Source organism: Ovis canadensis, chromosome 8, assembly GCF_042477335.2.
Source record: "Ovis canadensis isolate MfBH-ARS-UI-01 breed Bighorn chromosome 8, ARS-UI_OviCan_v2, whole genome shotgun sequence".
Classification (NCBI taxonomy): domain Eukaryota; kingdom Metazoa; phylum Chordata; class Mammalia; order Artiodactyla; family Bovidae; genus Ovis; species Ovis canadensis.
In genome coordinates this window covers 85425650-85448159 of record NC_091252.1, presented here as the reverse complement: position 1 = coordinate 85448159, position 22510 = coordinate 85425650, and the positions used below count along the sequence as shown (strand labels likewise).

The 22510-nt window shown below is 45.8% G+C and overlaps 1 long non-coding RNA gene and 1 pseudogene across 1 annotated transcript in view; one reads left to right on the top strand and one right to left on the bottom strand.

Annotated features, from left to right (window-relative positions):
• The first annotated feature begins 1526 nt into the window (after positions 1 to 1526).
• LOC138444984 (uncharacterized) overlaps positions 1527 to 22510 on the top strand; it is a 42015-nt gene continuing 21031 nt past the window's right edge. The window contains exon 1 of the long non-coding RNA XR_011258689.1: positions 1527 to 1722. This is a non-coding gene — a long non-coding RNA (uncharacterized lncRNA). The remainder of the gene's footprint in view (positions 1723 to 22510) is intronic.
• LOC138444968 (retinoic acid early transcript 1E-like) lies at positions 8910 to 11848 on the bottom strand (annotated as a pseudogene).

Here is a 22510-nt window from a genome sequence, read left to right as displayed (position 1 = left end):
AGTTTCAGCATCATTCTTTCCAATGAATAATCAGGACTAATTTCTTTTAGGATTGACTGGTTGGATCTTCTTGCAGTCCAAGGGACTTTCAAGACTCTTCTCCAACACCACAGTTCAAAAGCATCAATTCTTTGGCACTCAGCTTTCTTTATGGTCCAACTCTCACACCTATACATGACTACTGGAAAAACCATAGCTTTGACTAGATGAACCTTTGTCACCAAATAATGTCTTTGCTGTTTAATATGCTGTCTAGGTTGGTCATAGCTTTTCTTCCAAGGAGCAAGCATCTTTTAATTTCAAGGCCACAGTCACCATTTGCAGTGAGTTTGGAGGCCCAGGAAATAGTCTGTCACTGTTTCCATTGTTTCCCCATCTATTTGCCATGAAGTGATGGGACCAGATACCATGATCTTTATTTTCTGAATGTTGGGTTTGAGCCAGCTTTTTTACTCTTCTCTTTCACTTTCATCAAGAGGCTCTTTTGTTCCTCTTTGCTTTCTACTATAATAGTGGTGCTATCTGTGTATCTGAGGTTCTATTTCTCCTGACAGTCTTGATTCCAGCTTATTCTTCATCCAGCCCAGCACGTAGCGTGATGTACTCTGCATATAAGTTAAATAAGCAGCTTTGATGTACTCCTTTCCCAATTTGGAACCAGTCTGTTGTTCCATGTCTGGTTCTAACTGCTGCTTCTTGACCTGCATACAGATTTCTCAGGAGGCAGGTAAGGTGGTCTGGTATTCCCATCTCTTTAAGAATTTAGCAGGGTTTGTTGTGATCCACACAGTCAAAATAATGGGTGAGAACCATTATAGAAAATGAGCCTGTGTTCCCTCCACCCTTCCACAAGGTGAGTGCACCATGAGAAGACAGCCCTCTGTGAACCAGACATCTTCCAGTGCCTTGATCTTGGACTTGCCAGATTCCAGAACCATGGGGAAAACTTTCCTGTCGTTTGTAAGCCACACAGTGTATGGTTACTTGCTATAGCAATCCCATGGGACTAAGACAGGGAGGAAGGGAGCTCTTTCAAGCCTGGTGTCTAAGACATGGGTTTCAAGTCCCCTGAAAGGCAGGACAGGCAGAGAGGACCCCAGACTTACTGGTGTCTCAATTTAACCCTTGATGTTGTGTAGAGACTGTGGCTGAGGACTTCCCCAGGGTACATGCGTATGCCAGTACAGCAGCCGTAACACACATTGGGGAGAGGAATCAGTTATGTGGAAAGGAGAGTGCCAAGGGCAGGACATGTGAAAAAAAAAAATGTGACCCTGTTTGTATCCCGCAGTTAACAACCTAGCTGAAAAAACGAACCATCCTGTGGAAAGTAGTGGTAAGTATTAGGGCGACCTCCTCAGGACAGCAGGGAGGAGTTGGCAAGTGGGCATTGGCTCTAGGGTTTCCTGGATGGGGGCCAAGGGGTGGTGCAGGAGGGGTGGGATGGAGTGTGTTTGGGTTGGCGAGGGAAAGGGAGAGGGAGGAGCAGGGCAGGGGAGGGAGGGTAGGTTGTTATTAAAAGCTGCTGGGGAGTAGTCTCCAAGGTCACAGCTCAGGCTCCCAAGTCCCCACTTTTCTGTCGAAGCTGCTTCTGCTCCCTCTGGACAGAGTCCAGGATACACGGGCCGTGAGTGTCTAAGGGTGGGTCCAGGGGTCTTGCCATGCAGGCTCCTGGCTTCCCACCTGAGCTGCTGGAGAGATCTGGGAACACCTGTGATGAGCGTAAGAAATGAGGGAAGGTGGGGAGAAGGGTGAGGTGGGGAGGAAGGAGTTGGGGGACAGTGAGGGGTCTGGGCCTGGAGAGCTGGGAGGGGCACAGTGGAGAGGGTTGGGTCCCCTCCTCTACCTGTTGTGCCCCCCACAGGAGTCCCTCCCCCTGAGCTTAGTAGGCAGGAGGGGATTGAAGGGAATCCTATTGCTCAGAGGCTCCAAAGTGAAAGGCACTCAGTCGGGTCCAACTATACAGTCCATGGAATTCTCCAGGCCAGAATACTGGAGTGGGTAGCCTTTCCCTTCTCCAGGGGATCCTCCTGACCCAGGAATCGAACCGGGTCTCCTGCATTGCAGGTGGATTCTTTACCAACTGAGCTATCAGGGAAGCCCCAGGCTGACTAGAAACTGAGGGTGGGAACGCAGTTCAGCCCCCGGGCCTGGGGGAGGCGTCAGCTGGTGAAGGCAGGTGACCCCAGTTGACACCGGTCACAAGGCAGATATTCTTGTGTGGTGTTTCAAGCTAAAAAAAGAAAGTAAATGAAAGAGGGTATCAGCTTTTTCCCTGTCCCTGCCAGTTTTTGGTTCCCTTGGAACCTCGGGGTCCAGGCCAGAGGGTCCAGGCCCAGAGAAAGGAGAACCTGGGGAGCCGGTCACCACTGAGGCCTCTTCAGCAACAGTCCTGACACACTGCTCACCCCACACTCTCCATGCACACCTGTCTTCCCACACTTCAGCCCCCACAGTTACACACACAAGCCCCCTCACCGTCCACACTGCCCTCCATCACCCACAGCCCAGCCTGACTCTCCAGCCTCCCACACAGCCCCTCACATACACGTGTTCCCCACCTAGGCTCCATGCCTCTCACTTATACGCCTTCCACCCTTGTGCACGTCTCCCTTCCTGAAACTTTCCATGGAGGTCTCCTCACAGCCCCTTCCCTCTGTGCACACCCCATCCCCCACCCCCACACACATTATTTCACACACAAGTGCCTGCTTGCCTGACCCACCGGCTCTCCACCCTCTGCAAAGTCACACCACGTTCCCTTCCCACAGGGACCCTGGCTTCCTCACACTGTCTGTACACACTGCTTCACACAAATTCCACACAAAAGGCTGCCATCTACTTCCACTGCCATCCAGAAACTTTCCCCTCACAGCCATTTCCCTTCACTGTCTTTCTCCTCTCTGGGTCCCCCAGGGCACCCCTCTCTGGGCCCTCTGCATACGCATACTGTCCACTCCCCTTCTGTCCCAGGCTCGCCTGTCCACAGTCACACACACACACACACACCAAGGTTCCCAATATTCTCACACACTAGTTGTGGCTGCTGCCCACACATCCAACACACTCTTTCCAGCATTCCCTCACTCTCTTCACATTCACCTTTCTATCACAATTAGTGTCACTGCCCCACACACGCCTAAGTAGGAAATGGCAACCCACTGCAGTATTCTTGCCTGGGGAATCCCATGGACAGAGGACCCAGTTCAGTTCAGTTGCTCAGTCACGTCCAACTCTTTGCGATCCCATGAATCGCAGAACGCCAGGCCTCCCTGTCCATCACCAGCTCCTGGAGTTCACTCAGACTCGCGTCCGTCGAGTCAGTGATGCCATCCAGCCATCTCATCCTCTGTCGTCCCCTCCTCCTCCTGCCCCCAATCCCTCCCAGCATCAAAGTCTTTTCCAATGAGTCAACTCTTCGCATGAGGTGGCCAAAGTACTGGAGCTTCAGCTTTAGCATCATTCCTTCCAAAGAAATCCTGGGGCTGATCTCCTTCAGAATGGACTGGTTGGATCTCCTTGCAGTCCAAGGGACTCTCAAGAGTCTTCTCCAACACCACAGTTCAAAAGCATCAAGTCTTCAGTGCTCAGTCTTCTTCACAGTCCAACTCTCACATCCATACATGACCACTGGAAAAACCATAGCCTTGACTAGACGGACCTTAGTCGGCAAAGTAATGTCTCTGCTTTTGAATATGCTATCTAGGTTGGTCATAACTTTTCTTCCAAGGAGTAAGGGCTTTTTAATTTCATGGCTGCAATCACCATCTGCAGTGATTTTGGAGCCCCAAAAAATAAAGTCTGACACTCTTTCCACTGTTTCTCCATCTATTTCCCATGGAGTGATGGGACCGGATGCCATGATCTTCATTTTCTGAATGTTGAGCTTTAAGCCAACTTTTTCACTCTCCTCTTTTACTTTCATTGAGAGGCTTTTTAGTTCCTCTTCTCTTTCTGCCATAAGGGTGGTGTCATCTGCATATCTGAGGTTATTGATATTTCTCCCGGCAATCTTGATTCCCGCTGTGCTTCTTCCAGTCCAGCGTTTCTCATGATGTAGTCTGCATAGAAGTTAAATAAGCTACAGGGTACAGGGTCGCAAAGAGGCAGACAGGACCGAGCAACTAACACAGCCACTCTTCTCTTCTGCCCTCCTCCTCTCACGTATACCCTCTCTCTGTCTCTCTCTCTCTCACACACACACACAGTCACACTGACGAGTTCTCCCCAAGATACTGGGCCTTGCAGCTGCCACAAAGCCACACACAGCTCAGCGTGGTCCTGGGAAGTGGCTGGCTGCCAGGACTCCGCCCCAGGGCCAAGCAGGAATTTTAGGTCTCTGCCTGGGTCCTACCTGGAAATGTGCCATCTCCTTTTTAATGGCCCAGCCCCATATCTGAAACTATTCAGCAAATGTGCTCCAACAGGCATATAGCCCCAAGCCCCCACGAACAGTCACCTTCATGCATTAGTCAACCTAAAATGAATGCTTGTGTGTTGTGCTGAATAGAAATCCTCTTTTAGCTACAGGATTAGTCTGTTCTCCCACTGTCATCTATTGATCAGCATACCCTTCGCTGGTATTTCTTTCCTCGTCTACTAGGTGTCACATTTCTAGACATCCCTGGGTCTGTTTCTTGGCTCTTTTCTAAAACCACTCTCCTGCCTTCCTTCTTGCTCACCAGTTCCCTTTGTGCTGGGAATGCAGCCTAAGCCCCCACAAGCTGGTCAGGACAGTGAAGTCTTCATAAAAATGACCACAAACTCTATGGCTTGAAACAACCAAAATTTATTCTTTCAAGATTGTGAGGGTTAGAAGTCTGAAATCAAGCTGTCAGTAGGGCCCTCTCTGAAGGCTCTAAGGGAGGCTCCATCTTTTCTCTTCCTGACTACTGGTGGTTGCATGGAGAAGGACATGGCAACCCACTTCAGTATTCTTGCTTGGACAATCCCCATGGACAGAGGAACCTGGTGGGCTGCAGTCCATGGGGTCGCAAAGAGTCAGACATGACTGAGGTACTATGCACAGCACTGGTGGTTGCCAGAAACACTTGGCATTGCGTAACTCCAGTGTCTACTTCTGTCCTTCCATGACACTCATGTGTCCTGTTTTCCTATATCCATCTCTGCCGGGGTCTAGCCCTGGTGGATCCAGGGTAATTCGAAGCAGGGACAGAGTAGGCGAGGAAAAACTTATTTGTTTAGAAATATAAAAAGAGGTTAGGAAGAAATAGTATAGTAGGAAAATTTAGTGGAGAAAAGAGGCTGAATAACTTGGTTTACACAGAGAACTAATAAAACCTCAGGACAAGAGGTTTGCACCATCTACGTTAGGCCACCAGCGCCCGTTTGAATAGCAGAGGGTACCCCGCCTTGGGCTCCCTCTCTCGTGGATCTTAGAAGCCAGGACAAGTAAGTAGACATGGCGAGCCTCCATGCCCCAGATGGGAATTCAGCCAGAAAATAGAGTAAAGAAGACACGAGGGAAACCAGACTTTCCAGTGACTGGCCCCTCCTCTATTGTCCGGAAAGGCCTTTTATACTTTTGATTGTACATAGAGATCAATGGATAATACAAAATTATGCAGCATCAGCAGCCCTGACTCTTATCGAGACCAGGCTTTCTCTCTGTATACCTAGTTGTATACACAAGTCTTAGGTGATTTACATCATCTTCTGGCCAGAAGGCCAATTAACACTTTACGGCCCTATTCTGATAAGGGTCTGTCAACCAGAAGACTTATTTGTGTTGTTCTTCCCAAAGTCTGGTGCCACTCTCAGAAAGCACTAAATAAAGTTGCATTCTTACATAGCAAGGACACAACAATTTATAACAATGAAAGAAGTACAGTGATTTATAACAAAGAGAAAAGTACTTAACTCAAAAGTCTAGTGTTGCTAACATCAAAACTACTATATTCCTTTTTCTATATCCCAATTACATGGATTAATATCCTTCAGGTGCCTAAAAGATAAAGAATATGGAGGCCTGGCAGCTGTCATTGACTCAACAGTGAAACCCATCACCAATATAGTTTTTAGCTCTTTAGAAAAGGCTCTGTATCTTTAGATGCTTTAAGCTTTGTGCCTCTCACGGTTAGGGACCGTAAACAATCACAAGTTGTAAAAGTCTGGGCAGACTGGTCAGGTAAGTTAGAAAGCCATCAAAGGGGTTTAAACCGAGACATTCTTTTTATATGCAGGAGACTGTTAACTGGAGCCCTAAGTTAATTCCTTTGAGAGGAAGATGATCAGGGATGGCCCTCCGATATGTCAGAGGAGTGGAAAGCACAGTACAATAAGGCAGGCAGACTCTGGTTTTGGGGGGTAGATGTTCAGGAAAACCTAGGGGGAACCCCTGAAGCCAGATCACACCTTTCCATATGTCTGGCTTCCTTTCTCATGACCTTTGCCATGGGCAGGATTCCTCACGCTGGCTCCCGGCACATCTCTTCTTTGTGTGCCTACATTTCTTTAAAGGCATGCCTCCTGATAAAGGCACTAGTCTTTGGATTAGAGCCCAACCTAATCTACGCTGACCTCACCTTGGTTGGATTACATCTGCACACACCCTATTTCCAGGTGAGGTCTCCTTCACCTAATGGTAGGACTTCACCACATTTGGGCCCCTAAAACAAAGGAGTTTCAATAAACATTCATGTGATTCTCACTGGGCAAAAAAGGTACAGTGTATAATTGAATTCTCCGCATCACTGAATATATTCCTGACAGGAGAAAACTTCGTTTGTCTAGACATTAGTGAAAACTGAAAGGTTAAAATTTTTTCTGATGTTGTCTTCTTCTCATCCTGGTATGAATGTATGAGCTCAAACATCCTCTGTGTTTGAGCATTGTTTTTAGGTGTTTCTGAGGTCAGCAGTGTTCTCTGTTAGCCAGTTCAGTGCAGTCGCCCTTTCTAAGTGGAAAATATTCATCCAAGAGCTAATTCTCTACAGTTTTGTTGTGCATGAGCTGGTTTAGAGCACCTGATAAGGGTCCATCTAGGTTGTGGATAGTCCTTTAAATAATATCTTTTCCAGTATGCATAATTTCCTGGTTGCAAGTCATGGAACATCTAATCGTCATCCATAAATTATGGAGATGTGATTTAGAAGCAAGCTTAGAATGTCTTTTTAATAATTTGATTAGGGGCTTCCCTGGTGGCGCATTGGTAACGAATCTGCCTGCCAATGCAAGAGACACGAGTTCAATCCCTGTCCGGGAAGATCCCACATGCTGTGAAACAGCTAAGCTCATGGGCCACAAATACTGAGGCTGTGCTCTGGAGCCTGGGAGCCTCAACTGCTGAGCCTGTGTGCCCCAACTACTGAAGCCCACAGCCTAGAGCCTGCGCTCTGCTACAAGAAAAGTCATCACAGTGAGCTGCTTTTGTACCGTAACTAGAGAGCAGCAAGTAGAGAAAGCCCACACACAGCACTGAAGACCCAGCACGACCAAAAATAAATACATCTTAAAAAGATAATTCAGTTAAACTGCACAATCATGTAACACAACAAATAGGAGTACCACAGCGTATCTATTCTTTTGTGTCCAGCACTTGCCTCTCAAATCCTTTTTATGAGGCATCTATGTTTTTACTGCAGTAATTCATTCTTTATTGATTGCGTTATAGTGTTCCATTTCTGGCTATATCACACCTTATCCTTTCTTCTGTCCTGGATACATCTTTATGCATTAACTGTTAGTATCTTAATATGCATATTAATCTACATGATAATTCAACTGGTAGCCTCATACTTTTGTGTCATGACATCTAGGCAGTTAGCACTTGACTGTGGTTTCTGCATATGTATTAATCTGCTAGGTTTCTAAAGAAAAGCTATTTTTCTACACTCAGAACACCAAATATGATACCAAAATGTGGGTTTTAGAAACTCTGCTCCAGGAACCAGGACTCCAACCAAACGTATACTTCCTATTGTGTCACAACACAGACTATAACCACACACCACCGACTGAGTGGTTTCAACAAGTCTTCCTGGAGGTGAGGATTTTATCACATGAATTAAGAACATTCAGCCCATAAAAGCATGTGGTAACTTAACTATACATGAAAGTGAGTGTGAACACATAAATTATGCCTCATTAAATCACAGAAGTATATCCCTAATGCATTATCTTCGTAACAGAATTAAAAAAATTCCAACACTGCCCCCCGTCCCAATTCCACCCCACATGAAGGGAAGTCTGATGGAAAGAATAGAACTGGAAGTCTTAACTGATTGTGAGCAAATATTTGACTTTTGCAAATCCTCAAAACGACCAAGTCAATACATCTTAGGGGCCTATCAACAGCCATGGAAAGTGAAGGAATTCTTAAGCATAAGCTTCTTTAGCTTCTTGTTAAACCCCACTCTGAGTAGAAGGTAGTATATTAGATCAACAGCCAGACTGTCATCAAGGGTCAGTGTTTGCCACCCAGAGTTGGGTTAACATTGTACCTTCTCACAGTCCAGGAGAAACATCCAAATGATGGAATAGCTGTTAAAACATTGGGGGAAATGTTCAGCTAGATAATGCTATCATCAGAGAACAAAAGGTTTTTTTCATCAAAGGGCTGGGAAAGCCTGAGTAACATCTCAGGACAACACCCCACCCCACCACATTGACATCTTGTACCCGAGGCCCCCCAAAGAGAAGACACTTGTCTTCATCCCCACTCCCACTGCACGGTCCTGCTGCCCACACCAGCCTCTTCTACCCCAACAACAGGGTGGTTCCCGACCCTACAGGGAAGTGCGTGGGCCCAAGACAAAGACGGAACATCATCTTGGTAAAGATGGGTCCAGTGGACAGGGGCTTGGTGAGACCCGAGGCTCACCTCTCCCAAGTCCTGACCAGAACATGCCTGCCTAGGAGCCAGAGGCCGGCTGGCTTCTCACCTGCTGTGGTCCCTGATTTCTTCATAAGATTCATGACGATGAAGCAATTAGAACTAACTGGGTGATGATCAATAGGATAATGCAAGTGACCAATCAGATGGATGCAGACTGGCTGATATCTGGGGCCATTATTAGTGGTTCTAAAATGAAAAAGCAAAAGCCTTGTCAGATCTAAGAATACACCTTCCTCAGCACCTGCTGTCCTTAGCACCTGTCCCCCATATAGTTACTGACTCATGTGAAGGCACTCTTCAGGTGCAGGTATGGAAAGATTAATGGGCTTGTGCTCTGTCTTTGTGGAGCTAACATTTCTCCTGAGTTGTGTTAGTCACTCAGTCATGTCCGACTCTTTTGAGAGCTCATGGACTGTAGCCAGCCAGGCTCCTCTGTCCATGGGATTCTCTGGGCAAGAAAACTGGAGTGGGTTACCATTTCCTACTCCAGGGGATCTTCCCAACACAGGGATCGAACCTGGGTCTCCTGCCTTGCAGGCAGATTCTTTACCGTCTGAGTCACTGAGACAGCAAATGTCCATCTGATTGTCTTTCAGGTGGACATGTTTACTGTGAGGAGTTCTTTTTGAGGAGGACACAATTGGCGGCACTTAATTCTCTCTGGGAAGGGATAAGGGCTTCATTAAGTGACACTGGAGCTGGTTAAAGGACCAGTATGACAGGAGGGAGAGAAGGCCTGGAAACATAATGCATATATAGATTTGGGGACCATCGTGCAGTGCCTGGGGTCTGGGTCATTGGTTAATGGGGAAGGGGGCTCCTGTGCTGAGGGAGGTGGGCTGGGACAGGAGGATGCTGGCAAGTTCTGTGCTATGCCCATCACTGACTCTCCAGACAGGAAGTCCACCAAGAGATCAGTCACTCCATCCATCCATCATATTTTCAATTACACACATATATGTGCTCACATCCACACATGAAGGCTCTAGACCTTTGAAGAGAGCTGCCACCCCCCCCCCACACACACACCCCACTCAGTTACCTGTGGGCTCTGGGAGCAGCATGTTCTCCCCGTGTTCCAGGAATTCCCTAAGCCAATAGCTGCAGTCTCCTGTTGAGATCTTCCTGAAATACTCTGCCAGTTCCTGGTTGTTCTCCCACTCCTCCTTGATGCTTGTGGCTCCAGGATTGATGACTGTCCAGGTTACGCTCATGGTGTCAAGGAGGAGGACTGTCCATCCATTGAGGCTGAAGTGCAAGGATGCACCAGAGCATTGCTCAGCTTCGCGTTGACAGCACATTTTTACCTGCAGGATGGGAGGATCTGCGCCCCCCACACACAATGAATCTTTCTGGACTCTCCACAGTCCCTCCTCCCCAGTCACTCAAATGCGTCTGCACATCTAGGGGCCTGTGATCTTCCGACCATGACCTCCCCCTCTTACCCATCATGTCCAGCGGGTCTCTAAGGCTGGATCATGTTCAGTCCTTTCACAGGAATCTCCACTTTGCATGCACTCTCTCTTGCTATCTCCAGCTCTCCACCCCCTTCCCATACTTACCCCTTGTCTCCTTTTTGTCCAGTTTGGTGACAGGCAGGACCATCTTGAGCTCTTTTCCTGCTTCTGCCAGTGTTTGGCTCAATTCGGTCCACACTTCCGTGTCGTTTACCTCCTTCCCCAGAAAACCCAAACGGTTTGACCTTGTTGCTCTCACTGTCATACTGGGGAAAGGCTTTGTGTCCAGGGAGCCCTGGACTCGACACCAGGGCTGGCCAGGTCTGGACTGAGATTTGATAGTGAGGTCAAGGCACAGAGAGTGGGCATCTGTGAGAGAAAACCACAGGTGTGTCTGGGAGTTTCCTCCTCCAGGGCCTGGTTGCAGAGGGAGGGGTCTCTATCCCAGACCCCCTCCTCTGCTGCATCTTCAGTCCTGCCTCTCCTTTAACTGTCTGAGCTTTAGTTAAACACTTTGGTGCCACCATGGATCTTTTCCGTCCATATACTATTAGCAGGAAGATTTATCTGATATATGGTGGCTCAGGAAGTAAATAATCTGCCTGCAATGCAGGAGACCCAGGTTTGATCCCTGGAGAAGGAAATGGCAATCCACTCCAGTATTCCTGCCTGGAGAATGGACAGAGGTGCCTACAGAGTGCATAGGCTGGCAAAGAGTTGGACACACCCATGGATGGAGGAGCCTGGTAGGCTGCAGTCCATGGGGTCTCGAAGAGCCAGACACGACTGAGCGACTTCACTTTGACTTTTTACTTTTATGCATTGGAGAAGGAAATGGCAACTCACTCCAGTATTCTTGCCTAGAGAATCCCAGGGATGGGAGAGCCTGGTGGGCTGCCGTCTATGGGGTCGCCGAGTTGGACACGACTGAAGCCACTTAGCAGCAGCAGCAGCAGCAGCAAGTGACTAAGTATGCACATGCCAGCTTGTGAGGCAGCAAAAACAGAAGACAGTGTCTGGTTTCTAGAGACTTCAAATCTATCTGACAAGACAAGACTTTCAACAGAATGGGGAGAAGGATGCCATAGGACACATGCCGCATTCACGATGGGCCCCTGGTCATCAGGAAAGTCTTTCTGGAGTAGGAGGTGGGGCTTGCCAGGAGAGGGAACGCTGCTACAGGAGCACAGGCCCAGGCACCATGCCTTGGGTGGGGTCCCGGAAGGCAGGGTGTCCCCTCCTGGGCAGCCAGTCCAGCTAAACCACACCCTGTCCTAAGAGCAGGTGGACAGGCGCCCACCAGAGTGGAGCCCCTTCCCTCCCCATTTTCTCATGTCCCCCCTCCCCCACCAGAGCCCCAGATCCAGGACACTCACTGCCCAGAGTCTTCCCGGCTTCTGTCAGCAGCAGTGTCAGCAAAAGATGACCTGCTGTGTGAGCCACTGACATTCCTCCCTGCAGCTTTAGGAGAGTGACCTGCAAAAGGTAGCCTGGGCTGTGTCTATACCTCTGTCTCCTGGCACCGCCCAAAGTCTTCAGTCCTAGACTGAGGAAGCCCTGCTGAAAAACAAGAAAAATAACACTTATACCCAGGAAGTATTTCTTAAGTTTCAAATGTAATTACTCATTAAAAAAAATAGTCATGACATTACAAAGCCAAATTCACTTTGAATAACTATCCTCCCTCCAAAACGCCCCTTCCTGTGTGAGCAAGCAAAGCCCATGTTTTGCTGGCTCTTCTGCTCATTCCCTGAACCACTTCCTGCTCTGATCTTTCTTTGAACTCACTTCCTCCCTTACCTACACCCCACCGCCACTGCCGCTGCCATCTCCTGCTCAGTTATCCCTTCTTTTCTCCTACATCCACTTCCCATCCTAACCTCTCAAACTTTCTCTGTAATGATTACGATTCCCTACATGGTAGTCACTCAGTCGTGTCCGACTCTTTGCGACCCCATGGACTGTAGAGCCTGCCAGGCTACTCTGTCCATGGGATTCTCCAGGCAAGAATACTGGAGTGGGTTGTCATTCCCTTCTGTTAATCAAACTAGCAGCGGCCGACCCCACCAGGTCTGCCATATCGGAGGAGGGTGTACAACAGGGTCCAATAGGCCTGTTGGAGCAGAGCTCCAGAACAGCCGGGAATTTATTATCATTTGCTCACCTGCAAGTTGGCAAAATCCTCCTAGAGACCCGGAGAAGCAAGCTCACCGTAAAACACTGACGGATTTTCCCGAGCCAAGCAGCAGCAGCGGTCCCCTCCCGCCTTTCCCAGCTCCCTCCCCTGCGCTACCCGTCTCCAGCACGACATCCGCCGCGCAGGTGGCTCAACCCCGGGGGCTCCACGTTGGTGGCTTCAGGGTGGCAAGAGAAGACAGAACATTTGTGGGGACCCGTCACGGGTTCGTACTCTCCGCACCCGGCTCCTGCGATCAGCGGGGCGCGGTCCTCGCCTGCCGGTTCAGCCAAGGTCAGGTTTCGCTCAGGTTGAGGTTGGAGTTCGCAACCACAAAAGTTCCGAAACTCTCCTCGGGGTTTCGTTTTGGGGTTTTCAGTGTGACTCGCCCTTTCGAATCTCAGCCCGACGCCCCGTGGCCCCGGCTCGGGGGAAGCTCGGCCGGCGGCGTTCGGAGAGGCGTCGCTGGAGCGGGGACCCCGGGCGGGCGCGGAAGAGGGACCCCGAGCCCAGGTGCTGCGGTCGGGGGACGTAGCCCCGGGAGGCCCGCCCGGCAGGTGAGTGAGTCTCTGTAAGGAAGTGCCCAGGGTTGGGGGTGATGACCAGGCTCTTTCCGGTTGTCAGTTGGGCGCCGCCGCTGTGATTTCGGGGACCCAGGACCTGGAACGGAGGCAGGCTAAGGAGCCAAGGGCGACTTCTCGGTCCTGCCCGGGCGAGTTTCCAGGCGCTCAGGCTCCGCCCCTCTCTTCTCTACCATCCTATCCCGTGTTTCCTGGCCACCTGACCAGCTGCCCCAAGTCAGTCCTTCATAGATGGCATTCCTTATAAGGGCAGCTCAATTAGAACTGGACATAGAACAGACTGGTTTCAAATAGGAAAAGGAGTACATCAAGGCTGTATATTGTCACCCTGCTTATTTAACTTATATGCAGAGTACATCATGAGAAACGCTGGGCTAGAAGGAAGCCCAAGCTGGAATCAAGATTGCCAGGAGAAATATCAATAACCTCATATATGCAGATGACACCACCTTTATGGAAGAAAGTGAAGAAGAACTAAAGAGACTCTTGATGAAAGTGAAAGAGGAGAGTGAGAAAGTTGGCTTGACATTCAGAAAACTAAGATCATGGCATCTGGTCCCATCACTTCATGGCACATAGATAGGGAAACAGTGGAAACAATGGCTGACTTTATTTTTCTGGGCTCCAAAACTACTGCAGATGGTGATTGCAGATGTGAAATTAAAAGACGCTTACTCCTTGGAAGGAAAGTTATGACCAACCTAGACAGCATGTTAAAAAGCAGAGACATTACTTTGTCAACAGAGGTCAGTCAAGTCAAGGCTATGGTTTTTCCAGTGGTCATGTATGGATGTGAGAGTTGGACTAGAAAGAAAGCTGAGTGCAGAAGAATTGATGCTTTTGAACTGTGGTGTTGGAGAAGAGTCTCGAGAGTCCCTTGGACAGCAAGGGAATCCAGCCAGTCCATCCTAAAGGAGTTCAGTCCTGGGTATTCATTGGTAGGACTGATGCTGAAGCTGAAACTCCAATATTTTGGCCACCTGATGTGAAGAGCTGGCTCATTAGAAAAGACCCTGATGCTGGGAAAGATTGAGGGCAGGAGGAGAAGGGGACAACAGAGGATGAGATGGTTGGATGGCATCACCGACTCAATGGACATGGTTTGGGTGGACTCTGGGAGTTGGTGATGAACAGGGAGGCCTGGTGTGCTGCGGTTCATGGGGTCGCAAAGAGTCGGACATGACTGAGTGACTGAACTGAACTGAAATAGATGAGCTAAATAAAATACATGGCAGCAGTTACTCCCACCGCCCTTCTAGATGGTCTGTGATCAAGTCTGGGACAAGTTAGAGGGTGCAGGGCACCACCCCACTTCTAGGGACAGTCCCTCTCTGCTCCTCCCCCACAGTGGTTCCACGTTCACCTTGAACCTCCAGGGTCCGAGGGACACGGTCTTCCCCAGCACCCCTCACTTCACACTGCCTCCCACACGGAATGTCTGTTGTGTATTGGTTTGATCTGATTTCAAATCCACTTGCTTTTGACTTAAATGAAGTTGTACTACTTGTTTATGACTTAAATGAAATGTGCTAGTCCACTTGTTTATAACAAAAACACAAAAGTTAGTTTTTCATGGTAAAGTTATTTTGAGGCTAGAATGATGTAAGATGTGACAGCGTGTCCTTTCATCCGTTGTGGTTCCTAAGCACTTTTTAGATCATCTGCCATGGGTCCTCCCTGGGAGCTTGTTCGGAGAGCACACCCATTATGGAGTGAGTTCTTTATCTATTCTGATGTCGGTCACTTACCAGATATATGTGAGCTCGTTCTTGTGTTCAGCCGCTCGATTGTGTTTGACTCTTTGTGATGCTGTGGACTGTAGACTGTCAGGCTCCCCTATCCATGGGATTTGCCAGGCAGGAATACTGGAGTGAGTTGCTGTGTCCTCCTCCAGGGAATCTTCCTGATCCAGGATCGAACTTGTGTCTCCTGCGTTGGCAGGCAGATTCTTTACCAATGAGCCACCTGGAAGCCCTACCAGACACATGACTTGCAAATATCTTCTCTCATTTTTTCACTTTCTTCATGGTATCCTTTAAAAGGCAATTTTTAAAGAAAAATTTTGAAAAAGTCTTTTTTTTTTTTCTGTTGTCATTTGTGGCTAGTATTGTATTTAAGAAGAGTTTTGTCAAATGCAAAGGCAAAAATTCACTCATCTTTTCTTCTAAGACTTTCATAGTTTTATCTCTTCAATGTATGTCTATGATCCAATTTGAGTTAGTTTTGTATATGTGACTCTCCAGTTGCCCCAGCACCTTTTGCTGAAAACACTCTTCTTTGCCCATGACTTGAAAACCAATTGACCATTGTTGACTTAAAAAATAGTCACAACCTAAAAGTTGAGAGCTGTGTTTTCTTTGGTGGAATTTTTTAAGACATAAATCCCGGAGGTAGCATCTCCAGTAGCCTTGAGAGAACTCTTCCAAGAAGGCAGCGGGGAGGACTCAGGTGATGTAGAAGTTTGCAACACAGGGCAGGTAGTCTGAACATCAAAAGTATTTTTGTGAATTAAAGAAAACCAGATATCTCAAGTTAGGGAATTTAGTGCTTTCCTATATATGGGAAGATGCAAGAGTTTGGGCTCACTGAAATCATTGCTTTCATACGCATCTCAGCTCTCTGAGGCCACTTGTCTGTGTCTTCACCCTCCAAGTTCCTCAGGGCTCCCAGTAGCAAGTGGCTGCAGCCTGATTCCTGCCATATCACACAGGTGTTCTTTTCCGTCCTGAGTGCTCTGGAGGGCCGGAATCGCTGATGACTGTGACATCCTTTACTGACATAACAGGAAATATTCCATTTTCCAGTCCTTTCCCTTGGTCAGAAATTCAACCAATATTTGGGAGACATTTCATGACCAATTTTGGTCCCACGGTGCTGGGAGGCTCATCCCAGGTCAGGTGAAGGTTTTCGTTGATATATCGCTCCAGGTGTTAGTTTCTGGATTAGAGCCATTGATAGAGAATGAAAGATTTCCTGGGTCCTCTGTCTTTTAACCTATTGTGATCCAGGAGATAGTTCTCTTCTTTTCTTTTCCCATACCTAGAGTCACACTATTATAATTATTGATCATATACAGAACTAAATATTTGATTAATTGTTTTAAGTCACTGTTACATTTGTTGGAAGCCTGGTTATACACTCTAAGAGACAACAGTCTTATAAAATAGAATATAAGTAATGTAACTGTTAATAGCTGGAGAAGGCAATGGCACCCCACTCCAGTACTCTTGCCTGGAAAATCCAATGGATGGAGGAGCCTGGAAGGCTGCAGTCTGTGGAGTCGCTGAGGGTCGGATACGACTGAGCGTCTTCACTTTCACACATTGCAGAATGGCAACCCACTCCAGTGTTCTTGCCTGGAGAATCCCAGGGGCGGGGGAGCCTGGTGGGCTGCCGTCTGTGAGGTCACACAGAGTTGGACACGACTGAAGTGGCTTAGCAGCAGCAGCAGCAGCAGCTGTTAATAGCAACATTGACAGAGTCATAGTGTAGTAGAGACACAGGCATAAACAATTTGGAAATGAAAAATAAATTAAAACCAAGATTAGTATCACTAGTTGTAATCCAGTTGTAATAAACCATCAAATCCATAGGAGAGCCAGCTGGAGAATCCAAATTTTGCCAGTATCAGGTAGAGAGAAAAAGTTAAATGTTTCATCTTTGTTTACAAAGGCTTAATATATCAACTTGGGACAGTATCAGAGAAAAAGGTTTACTGGAAGACAGATTCAAGTTAGTATGTTTTATAAAATCAAAGTTATAAATTATATTTATCTATTTAGTCTCATGTACTTAACTCCTATTGATCTGCATGAATTAGTCAAGTTTTCTATTATAGTGTGTCATTTATTATCCAGTTTAGTGGCATTACCTAAAGGCTATCAGAAACTTACATTTGTTTAAACAGGTTCTTTTTATGAGTCTTTTTGAAAATCTTTATTTTGTACAAGCAATATAAAATTATAATACTCTATGAAGGACAAATTTAAAATAGTATAGTTAAAACTTTGAATACAATGTAATTAGCAGGAAACTTGGATATTTCTGTAACATATAACCTTTTAGGATAATAACTAGAATTATGACAGATAATATTATATCAGGACATATCAGATGTTAGGGATAAATTTTTGAATATCTATATCAATGACATTTATCAATACAATACAACCTAAAGTTTACCTTCAATAACTTGACAATGTTTTTGAATTAAAAATAAACTTAATTTAGTATTTTTCTCTGAGATGTCTCAGAGATTTTTTTGAAGCATCTCTGAGTCAGCTGGAGGCTAAAGGAGTTTTAGCTAGATTTTACTATTTGGGAAGTTTGTTAGAAATATTAAAAAAAAGTTTTAAAACAACAGGATCATAGGTCACTGAAACAGTACTTATTCACTTCACCAAAGTCACAAAAATAGTAAATACGGCTCGCCTAAGGGCACAGAAACTCATGCAATTTGTTTTCAAACAGGAGCACTTTTAACAGAAAGAGAAATCAAATTCCAGTCTTGCATTAGCTCACTTAACAAAATCCATTTAGTTAGCTTCAAGGCTCAGATGGTTAAGCATCTGCCTACAATCCGGGAGACCCGGGTTCAGTCCCTGGGTTGGGAAGATCTCCTGGAGAAGGAAATGGCAACCCACTCCAATATTCTTGCCTGGAAAATCCCATAGACAGAAAAGCCTGGTAGGCTACAGTCCATGGGGTCGCAAAGAGTCGGACACGACTGAGCGACTTCACTTAGCACTTAAGTGTTGTTCATCCTAACTATGTATAAAATTTTTCCTCCTCAGGCTTCCTTTGCATAATCTCTCATCACTTTCTGTATCCATCCTGTCTCTCATTTTTCCATCTAAATATGATCAACCAGCTAATTGTTTTCCTGCATAAAATATAATCTCATTTCTCATATATTTTTTAACTGAAAACATATATTTTACTTCTTACTATATACTGAAATGTTACTGTATTATTCCTTATAGCTTTAGTGACATGTTTAAATTAGAATCCTGAACACTTAAAACCTTAGTTTTTAGTAAAAGCTAAGAATTAAGCAATGAACTGTCTTTTACATTGGCATTTTATAGATTGGTTATCATAAACACCGGTGATAAGGTTTTAAAACTTTTGTTCTCTTATAGAGAACATATTGATGTGATAGCAACATTTTTTAATATTTCTAAATACCTTTAGTTTTTCTATTTAGTAATTGATGTTTCAGTATATTTTATTTTGATCACTTAAATTAGCACAGTTCTAGGACTTTCAGCCAGTCAGTCATTTCAGTTGCTCAGTTGTGTCCGACTCTTTGCGACCCCCTGGACTGCAGCATGCCAGGCTTTCCTGTCCATCACCAACTCCTGGAGCTTGCTCAGACTCAGTTATCAAATATCTAGAAAGATTATTTTAGGTAGACATTTCTAAAATTTAATTATTTTAAAGAGTTTATCGGAATGTTTTTATCTCATTTACATTTACTTTCAGATTTCATAATATCAAGTTATTTTTCTTATAACAGATCTAGCAAGGTCTTATGTATTAAATCTAGGTACAATACGGAGTTACATAATTTTGATGACTCTTGAGATGTCTATATCAATTAGATAAACAAACAGTAATACCAGATATCAACTTAATATTGAATATTTGCCAGTTTACATGAACCTGAAAGTTACTTTAGCCACTGTTTTTAAATGTAAGTGCTTTTTAGTAAAATTAAATAGTTATTTATAAATCTAATCTTGATAAAACTTTTTAGAAGTAGAGATATCTCACATGTATAATGTGTACACAGAAATATACAGGCAAAACCAGCGATCTCATAGCTTCACTTAAAAGCTTAACCATGAATCGGGTATTATAATATAAAGTTATTAGTTTACAAAGAACAGCTGAAATACATTAACATTGTTTGCTCAGATGACTAAGGCTTTGCTATCTGTGCGGTTTGGTTAACAGAACATTCCCAGCCCTTTTAATTTTAAAGCTGCCACTTTTCCCCTTGGTTTCAACTCTTGTCCGATGGAACTAATTAGGCTCAGTCTCAGTCCTTGTTGCTTGTATTTACACTTTGGTTTGTAAGAGATTTCTAAGAGAAAGCCAGTTGCTTCTACAGTTTTCTAAAGAACAGTTCTGTCACCTAAAGATATTAAAATCAGTGACAAGATCTTTAACAAAACTGAAATTTCTTTTACTAATTGTCTGTTTTAGAACTTTAGAGTTTAATTTACCATGCCTTCAAAGGTTTATATAAAATATTTAGCAAAGATACTTTTGAGTTTACAAATTACACCCAAAGCAAAATCACTATTTTTATTAGTCCTAGTATGTTAGTTCCCAGTTTGTTTGTTTTTTTCCTTTCTTGTGTGGCTCAGGTAACATTATTGGTTAGTATGTTTAGTTATTATCTCCTGGGTGGCAATCTATATCTCTTGTCTTATAATACCAAGCAGGAGAACTATTCTCCAGTGAAACATGTCTATCTCATAGTATAGTTAAATAAGAGATTTAACCATTTTCTATAAATCCATTTAGATATACCAATTTTATATACTCTTATCTAAATTCCATTAACTTATATACCTTTTAACTTTAGTTTCTATCATTATTGTTGTTCAGTAGCTCAGTCGCATCTGACTTTTTGTGACTCCATGGACTGTAGTCCACCAGGCTCCTCTGTCCATGGATTTCCCAGGCAAGAATACTGGAGTGGGTTGCCATTTCCTTCTCCAGACGATCATCCTGACCCAGCGTTCAAACCTATGTCACCTGCATTACAGGCAGATACTTTACCACTGAGCCACAGGGGAAGCATATTGGAATTTTTTTTCTCTTTTGTTCCCTGTCCATTTTATCTAGTTTTATATAAAAAGCTCTGGGATCCCCAGAGTGGGGCTGAGCCAAGATGGTCAGGCCCCTTGGTCTAATTCTTGCCCCAAATAACTGGTGGTCAGATATCTCAATGTGAATTTTTCTAGCCCCTTAAATAACGGCTGCAGCCTGAGGGCTGCTAGATCGTAGGTGTTCTTCCTGAGTGCCCTTAGGGCTCACCAGCTCTCGTAGGAAGGCTGAGCAATCACTGGTGACTATAGCATCCTCATTTGCTGATATGGCAGAATATATTCCATTTCTCACTTTCTTAAACATCTTTTATCTCCCCTAAGCCTACATCCCTCTCCTCTCTCATTTCCTTATTAATGTGATATTTTGTGTGTGTATGATATAAACTGCTTTTTATTATTTATTAAAATTTTTTTGGATTGTGGTATTGAGCTATCTATTATATAAGTTTCAGGTATACAGCACAGTGATTCACAATGTTAACATGTTATTCTCTGCTTATAGTTATAAAATATTGACTGTATCCCTGTGCTGTACAATTAAAGGTAGTATTTAAGTCTGAATTCTAAGGAGATACTCATTTTTTCCGTGGGTATCTCCCATATATACATGAGGTATACATGTTAATAAACTTAGCCACCTGATGCAAAGAACTGACTCATTGGAAAAGACCCTGATGCTGGGAAAGATTGAAGGCAGGAGAAGGGGACAACAGAGGATGAGGTGGTTGGGTGGCATCACTGACTCGATGGACATGAGTTTGAGTAAATTCTGGGAGTTGGTGATAGACAGGGAAGCCTGGCGTGCTGCAGTCCATGGGGTTGCAAAGAGGCAGACACAAGCCACGGAACTGAACTGAAACTTTTGTTTCTTTTTCTCTTGTTAATCCATCTTTTATTAGAGCCTAGAACTCAGAGGGATGGAGGGGAAATTATTTTTCCTCCCCTACAATACGAATATTTTATAAAATAATTTTATGTATCTATTGATTTAGTCGTGGCTGTGCTGGGTCTTCGTTGCTGTGAAGGCTTTTCTCTAGTTATGGAGTGATTTTCTCTAGTGATGGAGAGCCGGGGCTACTCTTCAGTTGTGGTACGCAGACTTCTCCTTGCAGTGGCTCCTCTTGCTGTGGTGCACCGCTCCAAGGTGCGAGGGCTCAGTAGCTGAACCACGTGGTCTCAGGAGTTGTGGTTCCCGGGCTCTAGAGCAATAGTTGTGGCACAAAGGCTTAGTTGCCCTGCGGCACTGGAACCTTCCTGGATCAGGCAACGAACCCCTGTCTGCTGCATTGACAGGCAGATTCTTTACCACTGAGCCAGCAGGGAAACACCCCAGTATTTACAAAAGACTCATTCTTTCTCAAGCTGAGCGCTTTGTCTGGCTTTTGCTTGTCAGACTTGAGGTGTACCTTAGGTCTTGAACTACAGTGTGCTTCCTTGACCGCAAGCCCCAAGCTGAGCTCTGAAGTCCATCGCCGTGTTTGTGTCAAGGTCATTCTCCCCATGTCTGCTCCCAGCCAAGAAGTAAGCCTGCTAGTCTTGGGGGGCTGAGGCAGGCCCCTTCCTGGGGGACATGGATTTCTCGAGAGCCTTATGGAACTTTCCCCAGACGACATGGCAGTGTGGGATGCCACCACCCTGCCTCCTGCCCCTCTCTCCTTCATTTTGGGTCAGAACTGCATCCATCTGAATGGTTCTCCAGCCTCCTCAATCTTCCTCCTTTTCTCTCACAGGGTTTTTTTTTTCAATGAAATTCCTGTAAGTTAATCCCATCTTGAAATCTTCTTCTCAAACCTGGGCTACCGTCTGGATTTATGAGCTGAATGCATCTTATTTATTGAATATCAGGAGAAAAGTAAGAGAAGGGGGAACATGTAAGTTAAGCAGGGCTGTCCAGGTTTGGAATGAGTATGGAGAGTGAAAAGGTAGTCCAGAGAGTGAGCAGCTGAGAAAGGAACACTCAGGTGAGCGCTGGGTGGGGAGAAAAGGATGCTTTATGTCCCCAGTGTCCCTGAGACCACAAGGAAACCTCTGAAGGGCTGGGCCACCAGTGGGAGGGGCCTCCATTCTGGGTCCCAGTGGTCTCAGCCCCCAAATCCTCAGCCCTAACTCCTCTGACTCTCTGAGGTTCACAAAAAATGGCAAATTCTGCAGATCACTGACTGTGTGTTCACGGGTGCCAGGTGCATTCCCACGGTCAGACGTTGGGGGAGCAGCTACTATAAGCAGAGCATGAGGTGGGGTGTGGAGAAAATTATGACAGTGCAAGACAGGGTCTGTCCTCCGCCAGGGCTTCCAGGTGGCTCAGCAATAAGGAATCTGCCTGCAATGTAGGAGGCGCGAGTTGGATCCCTGGGTTGGGAAGATCCCCTGGAGAAGGAAATGGCAACCCACATGAGTATTCTTACCTGGAAAATCCCTGCTGGGCTACAGTCAGTGGGGTTGAAAGAATCAGACATGCCTGAGCTACTAACACATGTATCCTCCAAAGGCTCACAGTCTGTCTGGACACACAGGACGTTCAGCAGATAGTGAAGAGGCAGAACATCCTGGAAAACGTGGTAAATGAACACGGGGCGCAGAGTGGCCAGAGGCCTCCT